Source organism: Hemiscyllium ocellatum, chromosome 14 (genome assembly GCF_020745735.1).
Source record: "Hemiscyllium ocellatum isolate sHemOce1 chromosome 14, sHemOce1.pat.X.cur, whole genome shotgun sequence".
NCBI lineage: Eukaryota > Metazoa > Chordata > Chondrichthyes > Orectolobiformes > Hemiscylliidae > Hemiscyllium > Hemiscyllium ocellatum.
Genome location: NC_083414.1, coordinates 26,619,704 through 26,645,825, shown reverse-complemented (window position 1 = coordinate 26,645,825; position 26,122 = coordinate 26,619,704). Strand labels below are relative to the sequence as shown.

At 40.7% G+C, this 26,122-nt stretch overlaps 1 protein-coding gene across 6 annotated transcripts in view; it reads right to left on the bottom strand.

Annotated features, from left to right (window-relative positions):
- The window catches only part of pparg (peroxisome proliferator-activated receptor gamma), a 178,556-nt gene that overhangs the window by 126,950 nt on the left and 25,484 nt on the right, over positions 1-26,122 (bottom strand). For 4 of the 6 annotated variants that reach the window (XM_060835526.1, XM_060835527.1, XM_060835528.1 and 1 more), the window contains exon 1: positions 15,225-15,590. The exons of 1 other annotated variant lie outside the window; for it this stretch is intronic. The gene's annotated coding sequence lies outside the window, so the exon portion shown is untranslated. Of the gene's footprint in view, positions 1-15,224; positions 15,591-26,122 lie in introns of those variants that run through there. One more of the 6 variants, XM_060835532.1, reaches the window with a different exon arrangement.

Sequence of the window (26,122 nt, the reverse complement as noted above, 5' to 3'; positions counted from 1 at the left end):
AATATTTTTTCTGCAAAGAAAACAAGATACTAATTTCTTAACATATTTAAAATGCATGAACAGTACAACTACTTTGTTCATATTTACAAGAGACAGTACAGAATCAGCTTATGTATTGATTTTAAAATAATATTTAAAATTTTAATATTCCCCTTTGAATTGAAACATAGTATTTGTTTTATCACGCAATCATAGATGAGGCAATATCTTCTTTGCATTCTTCTGATTTTACGACATAAGTTGTAAAAACAGAAGGAAACTCAACAACACATTTATAAAATTACTTACATTTTACTTAATCTACCAACATCTATCAGCTATTCTTTGTTCCTTATTTAGCTGATTAAGTAACTGTGGTTACAGAGGTAACTGTGTCGGCTTCAGCAGCTCGACCATTTTATCTTTTTGTCAGCTTAAAAAAAAGTCACTGTGATTGAGAGACTTATACGGAAATAAATCTCTGCAACCTGATGCTAATTATAGTATTAAAAGCAAATGCCTTTTGGTGGGCTGTCTAGAAGTTTATTTTGTTTCAATTAACTGATAATTCCTAGTAAGAAAGTGTTAATATCTGGAGGTCAAAAATATCTAAGGGGAGTGGTAATTTAGGAAGTGATAAAACAAACAATATTCATCTTTGCAATTGCTAAAACACAGCATAACAGCAAAAAACATGGACTGAGCAAAGTTTTCACCATTCAATTTGTCAGAGTGGATCTAGACAGGATGTTTTATCCAAGAATGGTGAAGAAGGGTGCAAAGTACTCAAGTTATTATAAGTGGTTTTGAAAAGTGGGAGATGATCTAATGGTATCTAATTGGTTGGGGGGGTGGGGGGGGGGGGAAATTGGGAAGGAAGTGATGGTGTCAGGTCAATAGTTATATTTGAGAAGGTTCCAGGCATAAAATGGAGCTGCTCAGCAGAAAAGTTCTATTTGTCAGGCAATTTCTCCAAAAGTGTGCTACAAGGGATTCAGCAGGTTTCCCATGCACAGATCTTAACTGTGTCGGCCTAACGACTCTCTGGCCAGCAGAAACTCCAGACCATTCTTTTTCCGACATGAACTGCTCAACATGTTCTGAGTTGTTGGAGAACTCTTTTTGAAATATATGATTGCTTTACTCTAATTTAACAGAAGACAGGTGCTCCATTCCATTAATTAAAAATATTGGTTGCAATTGAAATTAAGTCATTATGATTTAGTTTGTGCGGATCACATTTGGAATCCATTAAACATGTAATTACACAAACATGACTGGTTCAGATATAATTAATAAACAGGATTTCTTGAGGCATATTGGGAGATAGCTACCTGAGTCAGGAGACCCGAGTTCAAGTCCTACCTGCTCCAGAAGTGTATAGTAACAACACTGAACAGATGATATTTTCTAATCTATCTATAATTAACATGTGACAAATACTACTAACAAATGTGTAAAAGTAGTAAATAGGCTTGAAAACTACTAATCAAAATTCACCAAATCTACCAAAATTATGAGAAGTGAAAACAAAGTATGAAATCTAAATCTAAGTTATCCTTAAATATAATTGATTATGTCGATGGCCTCTTGGTTGTGACCTTCATCAAACCCATAGTTCTCAGTCTGCCTGTCACCCACACATCCAGTAACTTGTACATGCACAAAAGGTTGAATGAGCAGGATGGTGCATATCCACTCCAGTAAATGCAGAGTAAATGTCACACATATTAAGCAATGATCATCAAGCACTCCTTTCTGAAATGACCAGAACTGAACCTACTGACTCCAGCAGACAAAACTCAAGCAAGCATTATCTAAATTTGATAATTGTTAATTTGAAGAATTTTTGTTGAAGAAAGGACATCTTTCTCTGGGAGGTTTGTGAAACTGGTGTCAGAAATGATACGTCGCAAAAACAGAATTAAGTCCAGCAGAGGAACAACTGTGTTGCAAACCAAAAAGAAAACCAAAATAAAATGGGGTAGTTGTCCTGTTCTTCTGGAGTTAGAGAAACTGGCTGCTGCAACACAGTAATAGTAAGGAAACTGGGCTAAAACAGTGTAAATGTGTCAATTGACTTCCCAATTGGCAGAAATCACACCAATCCAATACCAGCAAAATCACTTGCATTAATTCAGAAAGGGAATTTGGGACAATATCAAGTTTGTTTCTGTGCTTTTTTGCCTAAGTCTGCCCACATCAGATCCTGAACTCCAATTGCAAGGCAACACCACCTTTGCCCTGTCAAAAGGGAGCAAAGTCAGCGTCGCCAAATATGCAGGAAGAACCTGGAGCCTCCAGGAACGGTAGATCAATTGCCAGGAAACTACTGAGAGAGATCCTGGGTGAAAAGAAAATCAGAGCGACTTTCCTTTTGAAAAAGATGTCATTTTGTTTGAATATTTCTCTTTACCAGATAGAAGAAAAATTGAAGATGGTGGGTGGATTGCTGTTTTGCTGAGACTTAAGCATCATTGAATTGGGTAATGAACCTTTTTCCCTTTCCAATTGATGTAAAAGGGCAGTGCATAGTAAGAATTAATGTCCTGGCCCCCTAACAGATGGAGCATCAGAAGTAATGTGATGAAACCTCCAGAAATATATTTAATCATAGTTGCCAACTCTAAGCAAATCACAAGTCTATAAACAGAAAACATTGAACAAATGCCCTCATTGAGTGTGCACTGACTCTGGTAGCATACAGTAAAGTAACACTAACTCATTTAGCATACCATCATTACATTCCCAATATTTTTATTCACTTATATCATGTGGGCTTTGAATCAAGTTGTTTTCTAGGCCATTTCAGTTAATGGTTTGCAGATAACAATCATTAAGATAGAACAGAACTATGGACAGTGCAATGGGCATTTTCAACTTTTAACTTTAAAATGTGTTTTACTTTTGAAAAGGACTGACACTGGACAAAAAAAAAGACTGCAGATGTAAATTCAGTATTGTCTGATAAAATCCTGTGTGGGACCAATTGAATATCATATCTGTAGAATTTCTGAAGATGAGATAACAGAAAGAAGGGTCCGAATGCGTGTAGATGGTGGAAGGAGGTGCAGCAGTTAAAAGGTGTACTAGCTTAGATTCAAGCTGTGCATTGTAAATGTCAAAAATTAAGGACCACCCACTAGTCATCCCTGCATTACAGACAGACAACAGGATGCTCTTGTTCTGTGCATTACAAGCCAAATAAGCCGGATATCCGCCACAAATTCACCTGCACCTCCACACACATCATCTATTGCATCCGCTGCACCCGATGTGGCCGCCTACTTGCAGAACGCTTCAGGGAACACCTCTGGGACGCCCGGACCAACCAACCCAACCACCCCGTGGCTCAACACTTTAACTCTCCCTCTCACTCCACCGAAGACATGCAGGTCCTTGGACTCCTCCATCGCCAGAACATAACAACACGACGGTTGGAGGAAGAGCGCCTCATCTTCCGCCTGGGAACCCTCCAGCCACAAGGGATGAACTCAGATTTCTCCAGTTTCCTCATTTCCCCTCCCCCCAGCTTGTCTCAGTCGATTGCCTTGAAGTCAGCACCGCCCTCCTAACCTGCAATCCTCTTCCTGACCTCTCCGCCCCACCCCACTCCAGCCTATCACCCTCACCTTGACCTCCTTCCACCTATCACATCTCCATCGCCCCTCCCCCAAGTCCCTCCTCCCTACCTTTTATCTTAGCCTGCCTGGCACCCTTTCCTCATTCCAGATGAAGGGGTCTGGCCCGAAACATCGAATTTCCTGTTCCTTGGATGCTGCCTAACCTGCTGTGCTTTAACCAGCAACACATTTTCAGCAAATAACCCGGAAGCCAGTCAGAAGGAAACAAGATAATAAGTGCTTTCTCACTCCTAGAGCTGCCAGCTAACCACCAAAGGAAACAATAAACTGATCTACATAAGCCAACAAACCCAAAAAAATCACCACTTGCTGACCAGCATTTATTGCCATTGAGAAGGTGGTGGTGAGCTGCCTTCTTGAACTACTGCAGTCTACATGCTTAAGTTGACCCACAATGTCATTAGAAAGGGAAGTCCAGGATTTTGACCCAAAATAGATAGTTCGATTGGCAGTGTATATTTCTGGAATGAAGGAAAGGCGATATACAGAGAAATCTCGATTATCCGAATTTTGGATTATCCAAACAAGATTGCAAGGTTCTGATGCTTGGCTAAACTGTGTTATCCAGCATTCAATTATTCAACGCAAAATATTCCGGGCCGGTGTCATTCGGAAAATCAAAGTTCTGTATTTCCAAGTGAGGATGGAGAATTGCTTGGAGAGAACTTGCAGATGGTGGTGTTCCCATGTATCTATAGCCCTCGTCCTTCTAGGAGGGACGTGTTCATGGATTTGAAGGCACTGTCTAAAGATCTGTGGTCCAATTTCTACAGTGCTTCTTGTAGATGTTACACAGTGCTGCTACCAAGCATCAATGGTGGGGAGAAGTGGATGCGGTGCTAATCAAGTTGGTTGCTTTGGCTTGGATGGTGAAAAGCTTCGTGAGTCTTGTTAGAGCTGCATCCATCCAGGCAAGTGGGCAGTTTTCTATCACACTCCTGACATATCTTGAAGGTGTTGGATAAGCTTTGGGAAGTCAAAAGGTGAGTTATTTGCCACAGTACTCTCACCTCACCTCTAGAATTCAACTTTTTTTTTCCCCATGTTTGAATCAAGACTGTAATGGTTTCAGAAACTGAGTGACTTTGGCAGATGCCAAACTGGGTGTTAGTGAGCAGGTGTTGCTGGATAACACTGTTGTCAACAACTTCCGTCACTTTATTGATTTTTGAGTGTAGACTGATGGGGCAGTAATTGGCCAGGTTGGATTTGTCCAAACTTTATTTTGGGTAATCTTCCACATTGGTGGGTAGATGCCAGTATTGTAATTGCACTGGAAGACTAGGCTTGGGGAGCAGCAAGTTCTGGAGTACAAGCCTTCAGTACTAATGCCGGAATGTTGTCAGGGTCCATAGCCTTTGCACTACCTAGTGCCCCCAAAATATTTCTTGATGTCACATGGAGTGAAATCAAATTGGCTGAATTAACTGATCAACTAATCAATATTCTACTTGCTACTCTCCACAAACCAGAGAGTGATTGATTCTACATCTTTTAACATCGTATCACTTTTTGGACTCACTTATTATCCCTAATATATGTGTTGTATTATTAATTCTTTTCTTTGAGGTTAATAACAAATAAACTCAAATTTGTAAATTCAAGCAATCTTGGTTACAATTGGTTTATTTTAAAACAGGAATTCATTTGGTTTGAGAGAAAAAAGCCTCCACTAGTAAAGGATCCTTTTTAACTTAAACTTATAATCACCTGAGAGAGGGTGGGAATAAAGAGGGCAGCCAGTTCATTCCACATCAGCCAGATGCTTAAAAACTTGGGTATCTATCGAGAACTGTAATAACTTGGGAAACCTTGCTTGTGGTCTTGTTGTAACATAATCAACCACTTTATTGCGGATCTGGAATCACATGCATGTTGTACCAGGTTGGAACAGGAGATTCCTTTCCTTCAAGGCATCAGCAAGAATCAGTCTCTGGAGTGAACAACAAACTCACAACATCCCTCCAGTTCCAATACTGAGCCAAAATGCTTGGATTGCTTCTTAAACTTCACTTCACCCCAAATCCCCACAGAACAGAAATATTTAAAATTGGACCAGAAACCTTATTCCCCTCTGGCTAACAGGAATTTTAGCTTCAGACTGCACATCTAAATCTATACTTAACCATCATCCCCAATCCCTATCATCTGAACAGAGTAAACCAGACAAATTTAAAGATCTGAATCACTATTCATCTGACAACTAGAAATACTGTTTGAACCAAACATTCCTCTTGTATTCCCTATCAGAGAATAGAATGTCTATTATTATTCATTACAACGTCACTGACTTACACAGCCACCCTGACAATACTTGGTCACACCCTGCTTCCTGTAAGGAAAGCATTCCATTCTCTCAATTTTGCCTTTGTTGTATCTTTTCAAATAAATGCTATGTTCCACAAGGGCATTCTTCCTTTTTACTCAGTCAAGGATTTCTCTTTCCACACTGTCCCCCACCATTTTTAATGTGGCGCACAGGACAATGTCCAACTCATTTCCTGCCCTCACTTCTTCCCTAACAGTAGGGCTCACTTTTTCCTCCAATAGCCTCCTTTTTCAAAAGGATTATTCTCTGCCATTTCTGCGGTCTACAAAACAAGACTCTCTTGTCTCTCTCCTTTCAACATTCCAAAGGGACAGGAACCTTCACAATATCCTGGTAACTCCTCTATTAGACCAACAGCTCACCCGACCATTCCCACAGCACCTTCCCATGCAACTGCAGGTGGGGAGACACTTGGCCTTTTTCTTCACCCCTTACCAGTCTGCATTTGTATGTATTTTGATCCAGCCTTTTATATTCACTGCTAACAATGTGGTCTCCTCCGTGCTAGGGAGCCAAATGAGCACCATTGCCCAACATTCAAGCAAGACCCAGACCTTCCAGTTCCTTGTTATTTCAATTTATCATCAAGTTTTCATGTTTGCACTTCTGTTTTGCACCTGCTGGTATGTTGCAGTGAAGCACAAAAAAGTTAGAGGAACAGCTTTTTATTTTCTGCTTATGTAATTTACAGCTTTCTGGATTCAACAGAGAGTTCAATAGCTTCAGACCATGGACTCAGTCTTCCTGTTTAAGATCCCACCTACCAAAACTTTTCCTTTTCTTTCATTTGCTATTTTATCAACAGCATAGAACCCATTAATTTTCTCTCTCTTCTCGGTTCCAAAGGAGTCATAGTAGCTGCAAAATGTTAACTCTGTTTTGGTCTCCATGGATGCTCTGAGTCATGCTGAATCTCTCCAGAACTTTATTATTCTCCACCTTATGAGCACAATTCTAAGGAAATGAATGCCATACTTCAGGAACTTTCCTCTTTATGAAGCATAATTATTGGAAGACCTCAATGCCTCATTCGGTTTCTTTCTCTGACTCAGTAATAATGTACTTTTCCAGGATTGGGCATCCCTATGGAGGAGTAATAATCAAAGAAATTCCAAAACCAAGTTTATTCTTCATCATAATACCTACTTCTCACTCTCCAACTACGTTTTTCTTCTCTCCCTGCTTGCACCTTCTCCACAATCCCCTTCCTTCCACTCCATTCTTTTCACTGGATCATCGACTTGACACTTCTGGCAGAAGATTGTAGTAAATGCCTTACCTTGCGGATTGAGGTGTTAGGCTCTTCTATCATTGAGGATGGGGATATTTGTGGTGCCTCCTCCTCCAGTGAGTTGTCTATTTGTCCACCACCATTCAGGACTGCAGATCTTAGTTCTGATTCATTGATTGTAGGATTACTAGTCATGTCTATTATTTGTTGCTTATGGTGTTTGGTCATGCAAGTAGCTTCACCAAGTTGTTACCTTATTTTTCGGTGAGTCTGGTGCTGGCATGCCCGCCTTCACTCTCCATTGAGCCAGGACTTATCCCCTTGCTTGATGGCTGAGTGGGGAACATGCTGGCTCATGAGATTGCAGATTGCGTTGGAGTATGAGTCTGCTGCTAACTTTCCCTCTTGTTGTTTCCAGACCACATTTTTCACCCTTGCCACCCTCTGTGCTTCTTTTAAGTGTCGTTCAATATGGAGGAGCACTGATTCATCAGCTGAGGGAGGACAGCATGTGGTTATCAGCAGGAGGTTTCCTTGCCCATTTTTAAACTTGATGCCATGAGAATTCATGACTCAAATGTTGAGAACTCGCGGGGTAACCCCCTCCCAAATACTTGCCACTTTGTCACCACCTCTGCTGTGTCTGTCCTGGATGATGAGAAAGGTATCTGGGGATTACACGCATATGACCATGTCAGGCTATTGCTGGACTAGTCTGGGGACAGCTCTCCCTATTTTGGCACTAGCCTTCGCATGTTAGAGAGAAGATTTGCAAGACTGACAGGGCTTGGTTTGTTGGGTTTGTTGATGCTAGGTGGTCTGTCCACTTTTATCCTTTGCGGACTTTGTAGCAATTGACACAACTACAACTGGCTTGTTAAGCTATTTCAAAGAGCACTTGAGAGTCACCTACATTGCTATCGCTTGGAGTCACTTGTAGACCAAACGAGGCGAGGATAGCAGACTTCCTCCTCTGAAGGACATTAGTGAACCAAATGGGATTTTCATGTATTCAGACATGGGTTATGTTCCTGAATCTTACAACACTACAGCCTAACACAGTAGGACCTTTATGTAAAGGAGTCACAAAATTTTGAGTCTTGCTAGTAGATGCCTACTATACCATGTTTGAAGACTAAATGTGGATTTCACAACATCCAGTTGAGAAACAATTTTGAAAGAAGTGCTATAAGTCGTCCAAGGCTACCTTCCAATTTCATCTTTTTGGATTGATGCAAAAGTTGAAATCACAACAGATATAAAATTTAAAATATACATTGTTGTGTGGTCAGCTATATGCTTAATACCAATTTGCAGGCGCTACAGAGAATTTATACTTTACTCTCAGCAGGATATTAAAAATTCTACAATACATTATAAAATAATCAAACAAAAAGCAAATTCACTGGATATATAATAAAACATTCATGTTATGGTGAAAATATTCACAAAACATTTGCAGATTTAAACTGAAATCTTTTTTTAAAAAGTAATTTGCAGTAATTATACCATGTTACGCAATTTGATATATGACTAGTACATCAAAACCCTGAATTTAGTTAAAAAGCTCAACAACAGGTTATCGTCCAACAGGTTTATTTGGAAGTACAAGCTTTCAGAAGGCTGCTCCTTCATCAGGTAATTAGTATTTCTTAAGCTTAAAAGTATTACTACATCAGTTTCGAAATCAATTTCCTTTCTTTTATTAAAAGCCAATAAATCTCAGTCTTCAGCCTTTTTGAGACTAATACAGTATATGTCGTGAGCATAGAGATTTGAATTTGTTGATTTAATGACATATTTTTAGTTGGGTTGTAAACTGATAAGTATTTTCTACAACAGGAAAAGCATCCTTCTTTTGGAACCTGATGTGCTGTTTGAAATGTATGACAAAAGGTTGAGAGGAGGTCAATATTCGTAGAGCGCCCAGCAGTAGAAAGTAATGGAGAGTACGATCTAACTAATCATTAATCTATATTAATGTACAAAGTTCATATTTTAAAAAAAGAGAGGAAGAACAAAATTGCAATATTGTAATAAAAGCATACCTGTCGGCTTCCTGATAAAATAAAATGTACTGACTACACTATAGTGATTGGAAACAGGTGGACCTTATTCACTATGAGACCCTTGATTGGCCCAGGTTAGCAATCCCAATCAGGGAGCTCTAGATGACAGACATGAAGAGATTCTGAATCCCCTGTTTACATCAGGGAATGATTCCAAGCTGGCTGGCCACATGTAAATAAAGGGTGACTTGGTGACGGGACGCAAAGAAAAATAGAAAGCAAAATTATAACCAGATCAGAATTTCCAGACACAAGAGATGGGCTATGGTCTGGTAATGGTTGTCTATGTCAGTGTCTGAGTCAGAGGAACCGGACCTGGGATGAAAACATTGCAGAAAAAGCCACAAGAGAAAGGCCAGGTCTACAACCCAGGGGTGGGTAGTCATTGGAACGAGTTAGATCATCTTGACTGAAATCCTTGCTTGTGGTTGTTGACCTGGGCCAATCAGGGAGTCCTGGGCAATAGATATAAACAAGAGATCTGCGCCTGGGCCTGGCCAAACTGGCCATAAACAGGTCCAGACAGCGGGCCGTGGAGGGGGTTGTTAGGGCCGACTGCCTGCCCCTCTTCCGCGGTTACGTTAGGGCCCGGGTGTCCTTGGAGAAGGAGCACGCGGTGTCCACCAACACCCTGGAGTTGTTCAGGGAGAGGTGGGCGCCGCAGGGAGTGGAGTGCATCATTTCCCCCTCCAACTCTATTTTGATTTAGTTCCTGCCCTCCCCTTCACTGTTTTGATCACACAGCATTGCCCTTTGACGTGAAGGGCACTGCTTGTCACAGACCACTTGGGTGTTTTCCTACTTTTCCTGGTGGTGGATATTGAATAAAGATTTGTGCACTTTGCGTCTCTCACTATGTCTCACAACTAAAAAAAAAAATAAAAAAAATAAACAAGAGATCTGCGCCTGGGCCTGGCCAAACTGGCCATAAACAGGTCCAGACAGCGGGCCGTGGAGGGGGTTGTTAGGGCCGACTGCCTGCCCCTCTTCCGCGGTTACGTTAGGGCCCGGGTGTCCTTGGAGAAGGAGCACGCGGTGTCCACCAACACCCTGGAGTTGTTCACGGAGAGGTGGGCGCCGCAGGGAGTGGAGTGCATCATTTCCCCCTCCAACGCTATTTTAATTTAGTCCTTGCCCTCCCCTTCACTGTTTTGATCACATAGCATTGCCCTTTGCTGTGAAGGGCACTGCTTGTCACAGGCCACTCGGGTGTTTTCCTACTTCTCCTGGTGGTGGAAATTGAATAAAGATTTGTACACCTTGTCTCTCACTGTGTCTCACACCTGCGCACACACACACCATGGGTGCTGGGGATAAAAATAATAAGCAGTTAGGCGGTAGTGTGGGGAAAAAAGAAAAAAAAAGGAGTCTTCCTTGCCCTCCCCTTCACTGTAAAGAAAAAAAAATAAACAAGAGATCTGCGCCTGGGCCTGGCCAAACTGGCCATAAACAAGTCCAGGTAGCGGGCCGTGGAGGGGGTCGTTAGGGTCGACTGCCTGTCCTTCTTCCGCGGTTACGTTAGAGCCCGGGTGTCCTTGGAGAAGGAGCACGCGGTGTCCACCAACACCCTGGAGTTGTTCAGGGAGAGGTGGGCGCCGCAGGGAGTGGAGTGCATTATTTCCCCCTCCAACTCTATTTTGATTTAGTCCCTGCCCTCCCTTCACTGTTTGATCACACAGCATTGCCCTTTGATATGAAGGGCACTGCTTGTCACTGGCCAACAGGGTGTTTTCCTATCTTCCTAGTGGTGGAAATTGAATAAAGATTCGTGCACTTTGTGTCTCTCACTGTGTCTCAAACACACACACAGGTGCGGGGGAAAAATAAGCACTACCACAGTTAGGCGGTAGTGTGAGGAATTAAAAAAGAAAAAAAAACGAAAATAAATAAATAAACAAGAGATCTGCACCTGGGCCTGGCCAAACTTGCCATAAACATGTCCAGGCAGCAGGCTTGGAGGGGGTCGTTAGAGCCGACTGCCTGTCCCTCTTCCGTGGATGTGTTAGAGTCCGGGTGTCTCTGGAGAAGGAGCATGCAGTGTCCAACACCCTTGAATTGTTCAGGGAGAGGTGGGCGCCGCAGGGAGTGGAGTGCATCATTTCCCCTTCCAACTCTATTTTGATTTAGTCCCTGCCCTCCCCTTCACTGTTTGATCACACAGCATTGCCCTTTGATGTGAAGGGCACTGCTAGTCACTGGCCACTCGGGTGTTTCCTTTCTTCCTGGTGGTGGAAAATGAATAAAGATTTGTATACCTGTTGTCTTTCACTGTCTCTCACACCTGCACACACACACACCATGGGTGCCGGGGAAAATATAAAATAAAGAAAAAATAAATAAATAAGAGATTCAGAATCACAACTTCAGGGGATAACTCTGAACTGGCTGGTCATAGTCAGATTACTGTGCACACATAAATAAGGGGTAACTTGGTGTCAGGATACTGGCCTTTGTGCAGTTATTTCATATACAGACTTTCATTATTTTGTATATTAAATATGGAAGTTTTGGAGATCAGGGATGAGGGAATGGTATAGGGTGTGATGGTGGGGGAGGGGGAGGTTGGAAGAGTGGTTGCTACAGCTACACGATGTCGTGTAATCATAGAATTGTTGCAGTGGAGGAAGAGGCCATTCAGGCCACTTTGTCTATATCAGATATTCAAATGAACATTTCACTTTATGCCATTCATCTGTCTGTGCACTGTAATCCTGGATTACATGCCACAACACTCTGCAGCACCCAGGAACTACGAGTAGCAGAAGAAAAATACCTATGCAGCGTATTCAAGAAGAATGGGAACCTGATAATTAACATAGTCCACCGATTGCAAAACAACAAAGCCACACAAGCAGAATGATATGCTCAGAAACTTGAGCCACATTACCATACATTAAAAGATATCTCTGAAATGATTGCCAGACTACTCCAACCCTTTGGCATCATGATAGCCACAAACCTACCAAGACACTTAAACAGCGGCTGATGAATCTAAAAGGACTCAATGCCAATAACCAGTAAAACAACTATCATTTACAAAATACCATGCAAGGACTATAACAAACACTACAAAGGACACAGGCAGAATACTAGCCACCAGGATACACGAACAAATGACATGATCCACTATCACTAGCATCTTTACATATAGATGAAGAAGGACACAACTTTGACTAGGACAACACATCCATCCTAGGACAGGCTAAACAGAGACACGCACAGGAATTCCTAGAGGCTTGACATTCAAACGGGAGCTCCATCAATAAACACATCAATTTGGAGCCTATTCACCAACCTCTGAGAAAAAGCCACAGAAAGGATATTACCCACCTTAAAGAGGCCAAGTCACAAACAGGAAGTGGGACTGAACACCAGTACTTCATCGATGATGTTACCTAGCATGGTGAGAAGATGTCTGAAAACAAATCTTCCAGCTCAGCGAGCAAACTTACAACCTGAACTTCAACCCGAGCTACAAATCTTCTCAAAAGTCGTAATCCTGTATATTAGTTTTTTCAGATAACCACTTTATTCCCTGTTGGATGCTTCAATTGAATTTATGACCACTCCTCTCTCTAGCAGTACATTCTAAACCTTAGCCACTCGCAGCACTAATAATTTTTTCTCATCATTTTTGCTTCTTTTTTCAATCACTTTATATTAGTGTCATCTCATTCTTAAACTTTTCACCTTCAAAAAAACATTTCGAAATTCTTCATCTTGACTTTATAACTTGGATTCCTGAAATAATTCTTATGAATCTTCTGCATTCTCTCAAATGCCTTTACATCCTTCTGAAAGAGTGGCACCGAAGACTGGATGCAATACTCCAGCTGAGGTTTAACTAGTATCTTATATAAATTCAACATAATCTCCTTTCTCTTGTGTTCTATGCCACTTATTGCTACATCAAAAATCATCATGTTGTTTTAGCCTATTCTCTGTAAAATTAATATTGTAGGACATTACAAATCCTTTTCACAAATTAAGCTAATAAAATTAATAAATCAAATAAAACATATCTTCAGCATTTACAAATTTTACAAGTTATCACATCCTCAATATTTAGCCTAATGTTTCAGATCTATAATCTCTCATTAGACCTTCAGTGTTAAATGTACAATATAAATGCAGGTTGTGCTTTACTGGTTAATAATTTGAATGTAATTTCTTTGATAAATTGAAAATGCAATTAGTCAATTAGCCAGGGGACTGTCCGCAAATTCATGCTAAATGGAGCTTCAAGTGAGCCGAGAACACCCATATGTAACTTGCTTTGCCTGCAAAATAAAACTTAAAATTAGTATGTCTTTATTTTTCAAATTGCCAATACATTACAATGGCCTGACCTTGTGCAAGAAAACAAATTTAAAAGCACTAGGAGTTAGCTCTGGAAAAATCAATAATATTTAATCTGTTTTGTGTGCTGTGTTCTGTTACATTGTCCACACACAAACATATTCTCTAGCTTTTGGGATGCAGTGCGGACTCCTGGAGGACCTCAGCCACCTTCATGCTTAGCTGTGGAAACAGGTGACTTCTCATTAGATTCTTTAGAGTCATCAAGATGATAACTTCCTTTTCTTCTGTTGATCCATTCTGATCACTTTCCTGAGCCTTGTTTCAGAAGTGCTGGAGATCATCTATGCGGCTCTTAGTATGGGTAGTGTTTTGACATTTGCAAAACAGTGTGGCTTCTTGGACATTCCTATGAGCAAGCATTTTTCAGTGCCATCCTGCAATGGCAGGTTCTTTGCTTTACTTTCTGCCATTAAATATTTCATCTTTAAGCATTAAAGGGTGATCTAGCAAGAAACAGTAAACCAGTCCATTTTCATTGACATTAAAAATGTTCCTTGAGCACAGTCATTTGGGGTGTGGGTGAGACCATTCTGTGGCCATCATTGCAGGCTCCATTTAGCATGAATTTGTGGGTAGTCCCTTAGCTATTTGACAAATTGCATTTTTAATTTGTCAAAGAAATTACATTCAAATTATTAGCCAATAAAGCACAACCTGCATTTATATTGTACATTTAACACTGAAAGTCTAATGATGTTGTGCTCTAGCATGGCCTAACTCTACTGATTCAAGCGACAATCATGCACGAGTTTGGCTAATCCAGAGTTCAGTCCAGAACTTTGGTTCGTCACAGACATCCTACTATTAGATTCCCTGTTCTGACCATAGGACGGCTGAAACTCCAATTCAGGTTATTCAGACTTGACTCATGTTTCCACTGTATTTTAATGCCATCATTGGATCTATTTCAAAATGCTTAAACAACCTTGTCTAAATACATGAAATTTTAAATTAATGAGAGTGTCAATGACATTTCATAAAACAACTTAACTAATTTTCTATCACTAAAAGTGCTCAATCCACTGAATAGTTTCCTTTTGCTTGTGCAACATGCTGATATTCTTCTTTGGAGACTTTAGAACAATAGACAAAAGTAGCCAAACATAACATAATCCTCGATAATTTAAATCCCCATCTATGCTAAGCACCTGCAAAAGATGAAGTATTAGCGACACTAATCCTGATAGAGATATACCACATCCACATCCACATGACTTAGTGTAACCAAGTGGGCTGACCTGTTCTCTGAATGTTTATTCTGAGGAGCTCAATTAGATGCTGACAAGAAATAATATAGGGATCAAATTAAACCAGGTGTAAATATATGTAGTCATCTTTAATTTTAAAAGTGAGTGAAGCATCCTAAACTCCTCTTTCGCAATAGGACTGTGAAAGTTCTACAATGTGTTTTCAGAGGAGATGATTTAAGTACAATAGAGGCTGAATTCTTCAGTGCAAAATATTGTGCCCAAATTGTTCTTTCCAAACTCTTTCCACTCGCTCAGAGAAGCTTACTCAACATTTAAACACCCTTATTACTTGCTCTTCGCTACGTTCCAATGTATTGATTTACAGGCAGTTACATCAGCACTTTTCTAAACACCACTAACCTTGACTCTTCAAAGCATTCGACACGAATCTCGGTCGCTTCCACCACGGCACTTGCTCGGCAGGAGCAGGCGTCAGATTTACCTGGTTGCTGGAAGTGAAACAGGGATAAATGCCCCCGCCCTGCCTTCTCGCCCCAATCTGCCGGACACGATTCGAGTCGCTCTAGTACTGTCTCAGGTGCTCCTCGGCAGGGGCGCGCGACTGTCACAGGGTTCTAGCCACGCGGTCCCAGTAGTAACAAGGGCAACTGTCACAGGGTTCTAGCCACGCGCTCCCAGCAGCAATAAGGGCGACTGTCACAGGATTCCAGCCACGCGCTCCCAGTGGCAACAAGGCGATTGTCACAGGGTTCTAGCGGAGGCGAGAGGAGGTTGTCTGGAGCGCGTCACCGAGTGGCCGTGCGAGAGCGAGCAGACAGCCCGTCGCCACAGCTCACTGACTGAGCGCGCGTGCCCGTCAGCACGGAGCAGGGGCGCCCCCTGGCCACATCTGAGCAGCTGCTCGAAGCTGAGGGTTTGGGACGTCCGGGTAGACCATTCCGTTCACTTGGATCTACTTTCCCGAGTTATGAGTGAGCTTCACTTTCTTGCATGCATACACAAACATACAATGTGGTCCGCGCACAACTTTTATTCTCAGTTTGTCAAGATCCTTGTTCCAGCCTCCCCCCTTTATTGAAGTTTCCTCAAGCTAAGGGGGAGCTCTTAACCTCCTACGCAATTCACGAAGAGCTCTTGACACGCGAAAGCAAGTCTTTACAGGGTTTCGCACCTGTAAGTGATAGTTCTGCACACAGCATTCTTTCAGTTGTAAAATAGACAAAAACTTTGAAAATGTTGAACGCTCAAGAAATTCAAACGGGGCAATCTGTAAAAAAACCTTTGGTATGAGTAATATTTATCTGCGTCAGAACAATTGTAGGGCAGGAATCAAAGACGACGACTTTAAAGCTTAAGTTTGCGGTGATTAAAGATTGGAACTTATAGTACATTTCTTTATTTTCTAAGTAAATACGGCCTTATGGAGATTGCCACTATTGGTACCTCGCAGTGTCTACCATTTCTGCCCATGTTTGGCCACACCACTTTAGAGTTTTTACAGAAGCGACACTTGTATGAGACAGTTTGTCCCCAAAGGGTGAATTGACATTATACCAATTAAGCTCTAAAGAATGGTGATGGTCTTGTGACGGTCGATGAACCAGAGACTCTGGGTTCCATTCCCACCGATCCCAGAGGTGTGTCATAGCATGTCTGAACTGATTGATTTTAAATAATTGTATACGACTGTTCCTGGGAGGAGCTAACTAGCTCAGCATTTGTTGAGAATGTTTTACTAGCATCAAATTGGACTTACTCATAGGTTAAGCCTAATGTTTCACAAGAGATCACCTTGTATTTCAGATGTAATGTAACTATTAAGTAATACAAAACAAACCAATACACTGTTTCACAAGAATTACTCTTTCTTCAATCTGAAAAGATTGTTGTGGGCACCTTCCTCGTCATGAACTCAGTAGCTTGGACTCGCCCTATTGAAGAGGGTTGGGGCAACGAAGCTACTGAGTAGAGAAGCTTTAATATGTGCCAACAGTGGTCACCTGAAGACTTAACTGCCTATTATAGTATACTGGCAGTGGTTGATATCACTGTCTCACATAATGATAGCAGCAAGTGAACACACCCTGGAGAAAACTTCAGATTTGAAATGGCACAGTCATCGAAGGAGAGTAAAGAAGGCAAACTCCTCTCAGGAAACTAAGTCTATTTTTAAATAACAGAAGCAAAGGACGCAGGTTCTGCCAGATTGTGTGAATGGAGCAGAAAATGTGTTGCTGGAAAAGCGCAGCAGGTCAGGCAGCATCCAAGGAGCAGGGGAATCGACGTTTTGGGCACGAGCCCTTCTTTAGGAATGAGGAGAACTCCTCATTGCTGACTCTCCTCATTACTGAATTACTCTCCTCATTACCCGAAACATCGATTCTCCTGCTCCTTGGATGCTGCCTGACCTGCTGCGCTTTTCCAGCAACACATTTTCAGCTCTGATCTCCAGCATCTGCAGTCCTCACTTTCTCCTGTTTGAATGGAGCAGTCAGCAATTAAAAGAGCAGCAGCACTGGTACCAAGACCAATGCTGCTAGTAAAAGCTTAAAACAGATAAAAATGGAGAAAATAGTAAAAACAAAGCTGGAGTAGACCACGGAAAGTCTTAGAATTACAAGGGAAAATATCCAAATCATAAAACCAGGGGTTGTAGTAGTTGATATCAGACACCTGATGTAAATTAATCTAATGGTAGTAGAAGTGTGAAAATTTTCTATTTAAGGTGAACAACTAGCCTAAGCAACTAAAAGGAGTCTTAAAATACCATATTAAGCTGTTCCAGTTGTTTTAAATCAGTGAAAGCTGCAAGAAAAATCTTTATAAGGGACACTCATCAAGTATATGGGGAAAACCACAGCATAAATTGACTAACGAACATGGAAAAATTGAAGGTAGAAGAGTTTACTAAAAAGTGTTTTGAAGAGGAAAAGTCAACTGAAAGTATTTCTTAGTGAAGTTTTTTTTCAATGCAAAATAGTACACTACTTGAGGCTGACAAGAAGGATGAGTTCCTTTGCCTTTCTCTCCTTGAACTGAACTAGTTTTAAGAGGACTCCATCCTCCTCCCTGGACTTCCTCATCAGCTGGTGCCAGGTTGGTATATGTTATGCATTTAAGTAATGCTACTGTCTTCTGATAGTCAAGTCAATCAGCTGTAGCCTCTTCAGAAATAGATGGTGAAAGTGAAATCACAGCTGGCTCGACCCATCTGGACCCGGTTTGAATCTTACAGCATCTGCTGAACCTTAGTTTGAATGTCACAGAGAATCAGGTTTGGAATGTTGCCTTTGATTTGGGGCATGGGCACAGTCTCAGTTGCAGCCTTGTCCATTAAGGCAGGGATAGGTTTCATCCTGTGATCAATCTTCCAATAAGAGCATCAGCATTTCCATTATTTTTGGCTGACCTGTCCTGAATCTGGCATTGTAACTGCATGAGTTCAGTGGTCCTTTGGGTCTGTGATGCTCCAAGCCTAGCACACATTTGATATTGTCTGAGTAGAGTCATAGAGATGTACAGCATGGAAACAGACCCTTCGGTCCAACTCGTCCATGCCAACCAGATATCCCAAACAAATCTAGTCCCACTTGCCAGCACCCAGCCCATATCCCTCCAAACCCACCCCATTCAAATACCCATTCAAAAGCCTTTTAAATGTTACAATTGTACCAGCCTCCACTACTTCCTCTGGCAGCTCATTCCATACACGTACCACCCTCTGCATGAAAAAGTTGCCCATTAGGTCTCTTTTATATCTTTCCCCTTTCACCCTAAACCTATGCCGTCTGATTCTGGACTCCCCCATCCCAGGGAAAGGCTTTGTCTATTTATCCTATCCAAGCCCCTCATGATTTTGTAAACCTCTGTAAGGTCACCCCTCAGCCTCCGAAGCTCCAGGAAAAACAACTCCAGCCTGTGCAGCCACTCTGTTTAGCTCAAAGCCTCCAACCCTGGCAACATCCTTGTAAATCTTTTCTGAACCCTTTCAAGTTTCACAACAACTTTCTGATAGAAAGGAGACCAGAAATGCATGCAATATTCCAAAAGTGGTCTAACCTATGTCCTGTACAGCTGCAACATGACCTCCCAACTCCTGTACTCAATACTCTGACCAATAAATGAAAGCAAATGCCTTCTTCACGATCCTATCTACCTGTGACTCCACTTTCAAGGAGCTATGAACCTGAACTCCAATGTCTTTTTGTTCATCAACACTCCCTAGGATCTTACCATTAAATGTATAAGTCCTATTAAGATTTGTTTTCCCAAATGCAATACCTCGCATTTATCTGAATTAAACTCCATCTGCCACTTCTCAGCCCATTGGCCCATCTGATCAAGATCCTGTTGTAATCTGAGGTAACTCTCTTTGCTGTCCACTACACCTCCAATTTTGGTGTCATCTGCAAAGTTACTAACCATACCTCTTATGCTCGCAGCCAAATCATTTATACAAATGATGAAAAGTAGACGACCCAGCACCGATCCTTGTGGCACTCCACTGGTCACAGGCCTCCAGTCTGAAAAACAACCCTCCACCACCACCCTCTGTCTTCTACCTTTGAGCCAGTTCTGTATCCAAATGGCTAGTTCTCCCTGTATTCCATGAGATCTATCCTTGCTAACCAGTCGCTCACGGGGAATCTTGTTGAATGCCTTACTGAAGTTCATATAGGTCACATCTAGTGCTCTGCCCTCATCAATTCTCTTTGTTACTTCTTCAAAAAACTCAATCAAGTTTGTGAGACATGATTTCCCACGCACGAAGCCATGTTAACTATCCCTAATGAATCCTTGTCTTTCCAAAACATGTACATCCTGTCCCTCAGGAATCCCTCGAATAACTTTGGAGGGATATGGGCTGGGTGCTGGCAGGTGGGACTAGATTGGGTTGGGATATCTGGTCGGCATGGACAGGTTTGACTGAAGGATCTGTTTCCATGCTGTACATCTCTATGACTCTGACTCTGTAAAGGTTTTGGTAATCTTTTACTGGTTTTGTAAAACAGTACAGATTCTCAAGCTTTTTATTGCCATTTTTAATTATTACTTATTATTTCTATTTATTACTTCTCATAGCATTTTAAGCCTCTTCTATAATTTACAATGATCTTTAACTTCCCTAGTAGGTTGGATATGAATCTTTCTCATTGAATTTTAGTCCAGTACAGGGACTCAGAAATGACTTACTCCATTGATGTAACCTATTTGGGTTATGCCAACACTTTGTTACATGCCAACATCTTGGGGACACCTTTTGAAGAGTTGAATGTCATTGAAGTTAGGCAATATTGACTGTACTGTTGTAAGAAGCTATATGATTCCATTGGTTGCAGATCTGATTATTACATAATGTACTATATAGCCAGTCAAGCTGAGAGGAGGATTGTGTGGAGCATTAAAACAAGCCATTGGTTAGTTGGGCAGAATGACCTGTTTCTATTCTGCAGATGCAATGTAAAATAAATATGTACTACAGAACAGCTTTTGTCAGTTCTACTATCTACATAGGCACTCACTTTTAATGAACTAAAAGTGACAGCAGCAATGAGAGGAAAAGACCAAAAAGTTTCAGTGCCAGAACTTAACTGTTTTTGCACTATAGACCTCAGAGCTCTGACGTTGTTCCATCATAGTTGATATTACCTACCATGTTGTCATACAAAGATCACATTGTGTAGCATTTGCAGCCAATTTTTTCTAGCATCTGAAATAATCGTTTCTGTTCAAATAGCTGAATATCTTAGTGAGATTGATAAAGTCCATGGTTTGTATCCTTTGTTCACAGTGTTTCTGTTTGCAGCTGCCAAACTGGAAAGGTCTTGTTAATAATGGAACTTCTGGTTCTGAAACCACAACAGAATTCAAAGACTGATACATTCTGCCAGGATCTGACAAGGGCAACATGGGCAAATACATTTCCCATGATGTTCTGCAGCACTGCACCTTAATAGTGGTTGCAGTCACAATTGTCACTCTTGAGCTTCTACAAGGTCATACTCTTTGAATAATATATATCCTGGGGCACTTGCCCTTCCATCATTGGAGACACAGAAGTTTGTGCAGATGCTTTTGGAAAGCCAGTTTCCTGTGCTTGTCATCAGCACATGGAATTTTGCCCATGACAAGAAAGCCAATACTTTTTCTATGTTCCTGTATTTTGTTCTTAATGTACAGCTCTTACATAATGCTTAGAATCCCAGTAGTCTCTAGAGTTCCCTTAGTGACAATGTTTACCTGAGACTACCACAGAAAGTAGTGCTCCACCATCTCTCCAATTGTTTATTGCAGTCAGTGATGCTATCCACAATTATGTATTCAATTGAGCTGTACTTTTTGCTGAAATACCTTTTGCCTTTTTGATCTAATCATGTAAGTGTAGAACATCCCCTGTGTTGTGTAGGGTATCTACACATTTTGGAACAGTTGCAACCAGTAGCCATTACTACATGGCCTAGCAGTAAATTGGATTTCACTTCCAGTGGTTTTCATGCATTCGGGATCTTCTTGCTTGGATCTCTCTTGTAATTAATAAGATTGAATCATTTGATTTTAAAGACAGATTATATCACTAAGATGTTACCTCAAACCAGTCAGCAATTTTCCCACTCTTATTTCCTATGTATTGAGGGAACAACAAGATAAATGATGTTGAAAAATGCAGTATATTCCATTCTGTTTCTGCAGTCTCTGTGCATGACTAAGTGAGTGTCTGTTCAATTAAGTCAAGGAATGTTTGGTTCTTTCTTTTTAAATCAACCTGTTGAGAGATGTTATTCCACACCACTGGAGCAGGTGGGACTTGAACCCAAGCTTCCTAGTCTAGAGATAGGCAGCACTGCAGATGTTGGTATGAGTATGACGCTTCTGCTCTGAGTGAAATAGCTTCAAGGATTGCACTCTAACTGTGGTGTACGCCAGAGAGTGATCTGTATCACAGCCAGCCATGGCTGTGGTAAGTGTGTGTGGGTTGAGAATGCTGATGACAGGATCAAATCAGAGGCAAACTCTCACCATTATCTATATATGGAATTTTCTGTATAAACATCGGCTGCTGCAATTGCCCACATAACATCAGTGTTTATACTTCAAAAGGAAATTGTTTATTTCTAATCAAGGATATAATATACAAAGGGACACAAACAATTAAAAAAAGAAATTAGCTGCAAAACAGAATAAATGAGTTCACTGTTCTAGTAGGATAGTTTGGAGAGGTGTTACCATGTCATTTACTGTTCTGTTTTTTGAATGCAATTCTGGGGTGAAAAGTTCTCTATTAACCTTGTGAAAAGAAATAATTAATAAGGTAGGGTAATATTAAATGCTAGACATGCAATTACCTTTTTCCTAACAGTGTTTATATTTGCAGTATAAGAAGCAAATTACTAATTTGTTGTGAAATTCAGTGTTTTTTTTATTGTTCACAGGATGTAGACAATCATAGCAAGATCATCCCTCACTTAAGTTTATGGCTTCCAAAACCATTTCAGAGGAAAATTAAGAGTTAGTTCCACTGCTGGTGTCAGATATTATTCATCACAGGTAAGAAGAATGAAACTTTCAATTGAACAAGATAGGTTGTCATGACAATCTGGTGGTAACATTTTAAGATTACATTTTTGAACCAGATTCATTTACTAAGTGAATTTAACATCCCTGGCTGGTGTGATGGAGTTTGATTTAATTTCCTGGGGACCATCAACCTGTGTTTCTGGATTTCCAGTTCTGAAACATGGAAAAATTGGTTGTGGGTTTTGGACATTCATCTGGGTCCCAGAATATTGCTGCAAATGTCCCACTGGTAGTGTCTTAGGCTCAACTAACTTCAATTGCTTTTTTTAAAATCAGAGATCTTCTGTCTGTCATAAATGGGGATGTTCACCGATGATCGCACAATGTTCAATGCCATCTACAACTCCTCATGTATTGAAGGAGTCAATATTCAAATTCAGCAAAGCCTAAACAACATTCAGACTTAGGCTGGTAAGGGACAAGTAACATTCATGCCAGACAAGTGCCAGATAGCTCCAACAAGAGATGATCTAACTATCTTCTCTTGACAATCAATGATATTATCATCATTGAATCCTCCTCTATTAACATCCTGATGATAACCATTAACTGGAAACTGATCCTGATTAGCTATAAAAATACTGTTGCTACAAGAGCAGATCAGGGGCTGTGAATTATGAAGTGAGTAACTCATTTCCTGGCTCCTCAAAGCACCTACAATACACAAGTGAGTTTGTGAAGGAATACACCCCAATTACCTGAATGAATGTAGCTTTAACAGCATTCAAGAAACTTGAAACCATCCAAGACAATATAGTCCACATGATTGATACCTCATCCCCCATGCCCCAATTTAAACATTTGCTCCCTCCATCACCAATGGACATTGGCAACTGGCTGGACTATATGCTATATGCATTCAAGCAACTTTCCAAGGTTCTATCACCAACACCTTCCAAAGTGGTGACCTCTACAACCAAGAAGGACAAAGGCAGATGGTGTGTGGGACCACCAGCAAGGTTTTCTCTGAGCTGCATTCCATCCTGACTGTAAGTTGTGTTTCCATTCCTTCACTGCTGCTGAATAAAAATCTTGGAGCTCCCTTTCTGACAGAGCCAGTGGGAGTATCTACATTGGATGGATGTGGAATTAAGACAATGGTTCACTGCAATATTCTCAAGGGTAATGAGTGATGGACAATAAGTGATGCCCATATCCCATGAAAGAAAAAGGACAATTCCTGTGCTACCATTCTCTTATGCTTGTGACTCCCTTTGTAGTCAAAATCAGATATTTAGCTTGACTGTTTAAGAGAGCTGCTGAGCAGAATCAGGATGCTTCTGTACCAAGGAAAGGAATTCAGCAGGTGAGTTAAGCAATGCTTATTTTTCTCACATTGTAATCTCTGACCACAATGGAATGGACTAGTGTTATCATGTCACTCAGAGTCTCATTTTGGAAAATGGTGCAGAGGACAATATGGAGAGAGGAGAGAATATACATTTTGAAACCGATAAAAATTATAAATAGAATTGTCTGGAATTTGTTGCAATGGTGAAATTTTTTGATGAACTTGTATATAATGGAAATTTTTAGAAAACAAGATACTGTACAATCGTGTGTTTCTTCAACGCGAAGTGACTTTAACATGATTGAACAATTTAGACTGTTATTATAGAACACAAATTTTCCTTACCTTTATTGGATACAACGTGATTCTAGTCCCATTAGAGTAAATGGCACAGCTATTGCGTGATTTTCTTATCATGTGAGATTGCGCGAGAATCGTGTTAGATCAGAACTGACTGTGTTCTTTTTGCAATGGTGTCAATATAAATAGAACTCTATGTAATGCTTTCAAATGATATTGGGAAGGAACAGCGCATAGACAAGAAATGGAGCAGGCATGGTGGAAAAGGTTTTGAAAATGTGGAAAGGTGACTAATATTAGTATGAGGAGAGATTTGACAAACTTGGCTTGTTTTCACTTGAACATCAGTAGCTGAGAGGCAATCTGATTAAGTTTACAAAGTTATGAGAGAAGTGGAAATAATGAATAAACTGACCTTTTCTCCCAGGGTAGAAATGTCAATTATGACATGACATGGGTTTAATGTAAAAGTGGGAAAGTTTAAAGGAGATGAGAAAGGGAAGTTTTTTCGCAGGTTTGTAAGTGCCTGGAATGCACTGCCAGAGGAGGGGTTAGAAACAGATACAATCACAACATTTAAAGGGCATCTTGACAGAAGCATGAATAGGCAGGGAATAGAAGGATACGGACTGTGTAGAGGCAAAATGTTTTTAGTTTAAAAAAGCATAATGTGTCAGCGCAGGCTCTTCATTCACTGTTCAAAATGAATTATCGTTTTCTATGTTATTGAGCAATGGTCAAAACTCAGTTGAAATGAAATTGATGAAAATCAGAAACAAGTCTAACAGGTCTAGACAGGATAAATGCAGGAAGGAATTTCCCAGTGACTGGAAAGTTCAGAACCAGGGTTCACAGTTTAAGGAGACAGGATAGGTTATTTAAGGCTAAAATGAGGAGAAATTTATCACCCAGAGAGTGGTGAGCTTTTGGAATTCTTGGCCACAGAGAGCAACTGAGGTCAAAACATTGATTTTTTTCAAGAAGGAGTAAGATATAGTTCTTCAGGTTAAAGAGTTCATAGGGTAAAGGGGAGAAAGCAGAAACAAGGTACTGAGTTGGATAATCAGCCATTATCATATTAAATGGTGGAATAGACTCGGGCTGCTTAAGGGCTTTCTTCTGCTCCTATTTTCTATGTTTTCTATGTTTCTATATACAGAAAATGCTGGAGAATCTCAGCAGGTCTATGCCGGGGGAATCAGAGTCAACATTTCAAATCCAGAAGAATTATATCAGACATAAAACATTAACTGTGTTTCTGTCTTCACAGTTTTTCCAGAATTTCTATGTTCATTTCAAATTTCAATCTTCCACAGTATTTTGCTTTTATTTGATGGAAATTAGATGTCACTTACTAAAACATTGAGTTTTGTGACAAAATATTTGACGTGTCAAATAATTAGGGTAAAGCAGTGCACACAACACAGAATTGAGGAAGATTAATATTCAAAAGTACATCCTGCTAGGAGATTTTGATTGTAAGCATGTATAGGAACCTATCATAATGTAGAATTAAATTATTTTTCAATAATTAATAATTTAGTTTTAATCCTTTATTGGTCAGAGTATTGAGTACAGGACTTGGAAGGTCATGTTGCAGCTGTACAGGACATTAGTTAGGCCATTTTGGAACATTGCATGCAGTTCTGGTCTCCTTCCTATCATTGTGAAACTTGAAAGTGTTCAGAAAAGATTTACAAGGATGTTGCCAGGGTTGGAGGATTTAAGCTACAGAGAGAGGCTGGGGCTGTTTTCCCTGGGGCATCAGAGGCAGAAGGGGAGACCTTATAATAGAAATAGACAATAGAAATAGGTGCAGGAGTAGGCCATTCTGCCCTTCGAGCCTGCACCACCATTCAATATGATCGTGGCTGATCATCCTTAATCAGTATCCTGTGCCTGCCTTATCCCATAACCCTTGATTCCACAATCCGTGAGAGCCCTATCCAACTCTTTCTTAAATGAATCCAGAGACTGGGCCTCCACTGCCCTCTGGAGCATTCCACACAGCCACCACTCTCTGGGTGAAGAAGTTTCTCCTCATCTCTGTCCTAAATGGTCTACCCCGTATTTTTAAGCTGTGTCCTCTGGTTCAGCACTCGCCCATCAGCGGAAACATGTTTCCTGCCTC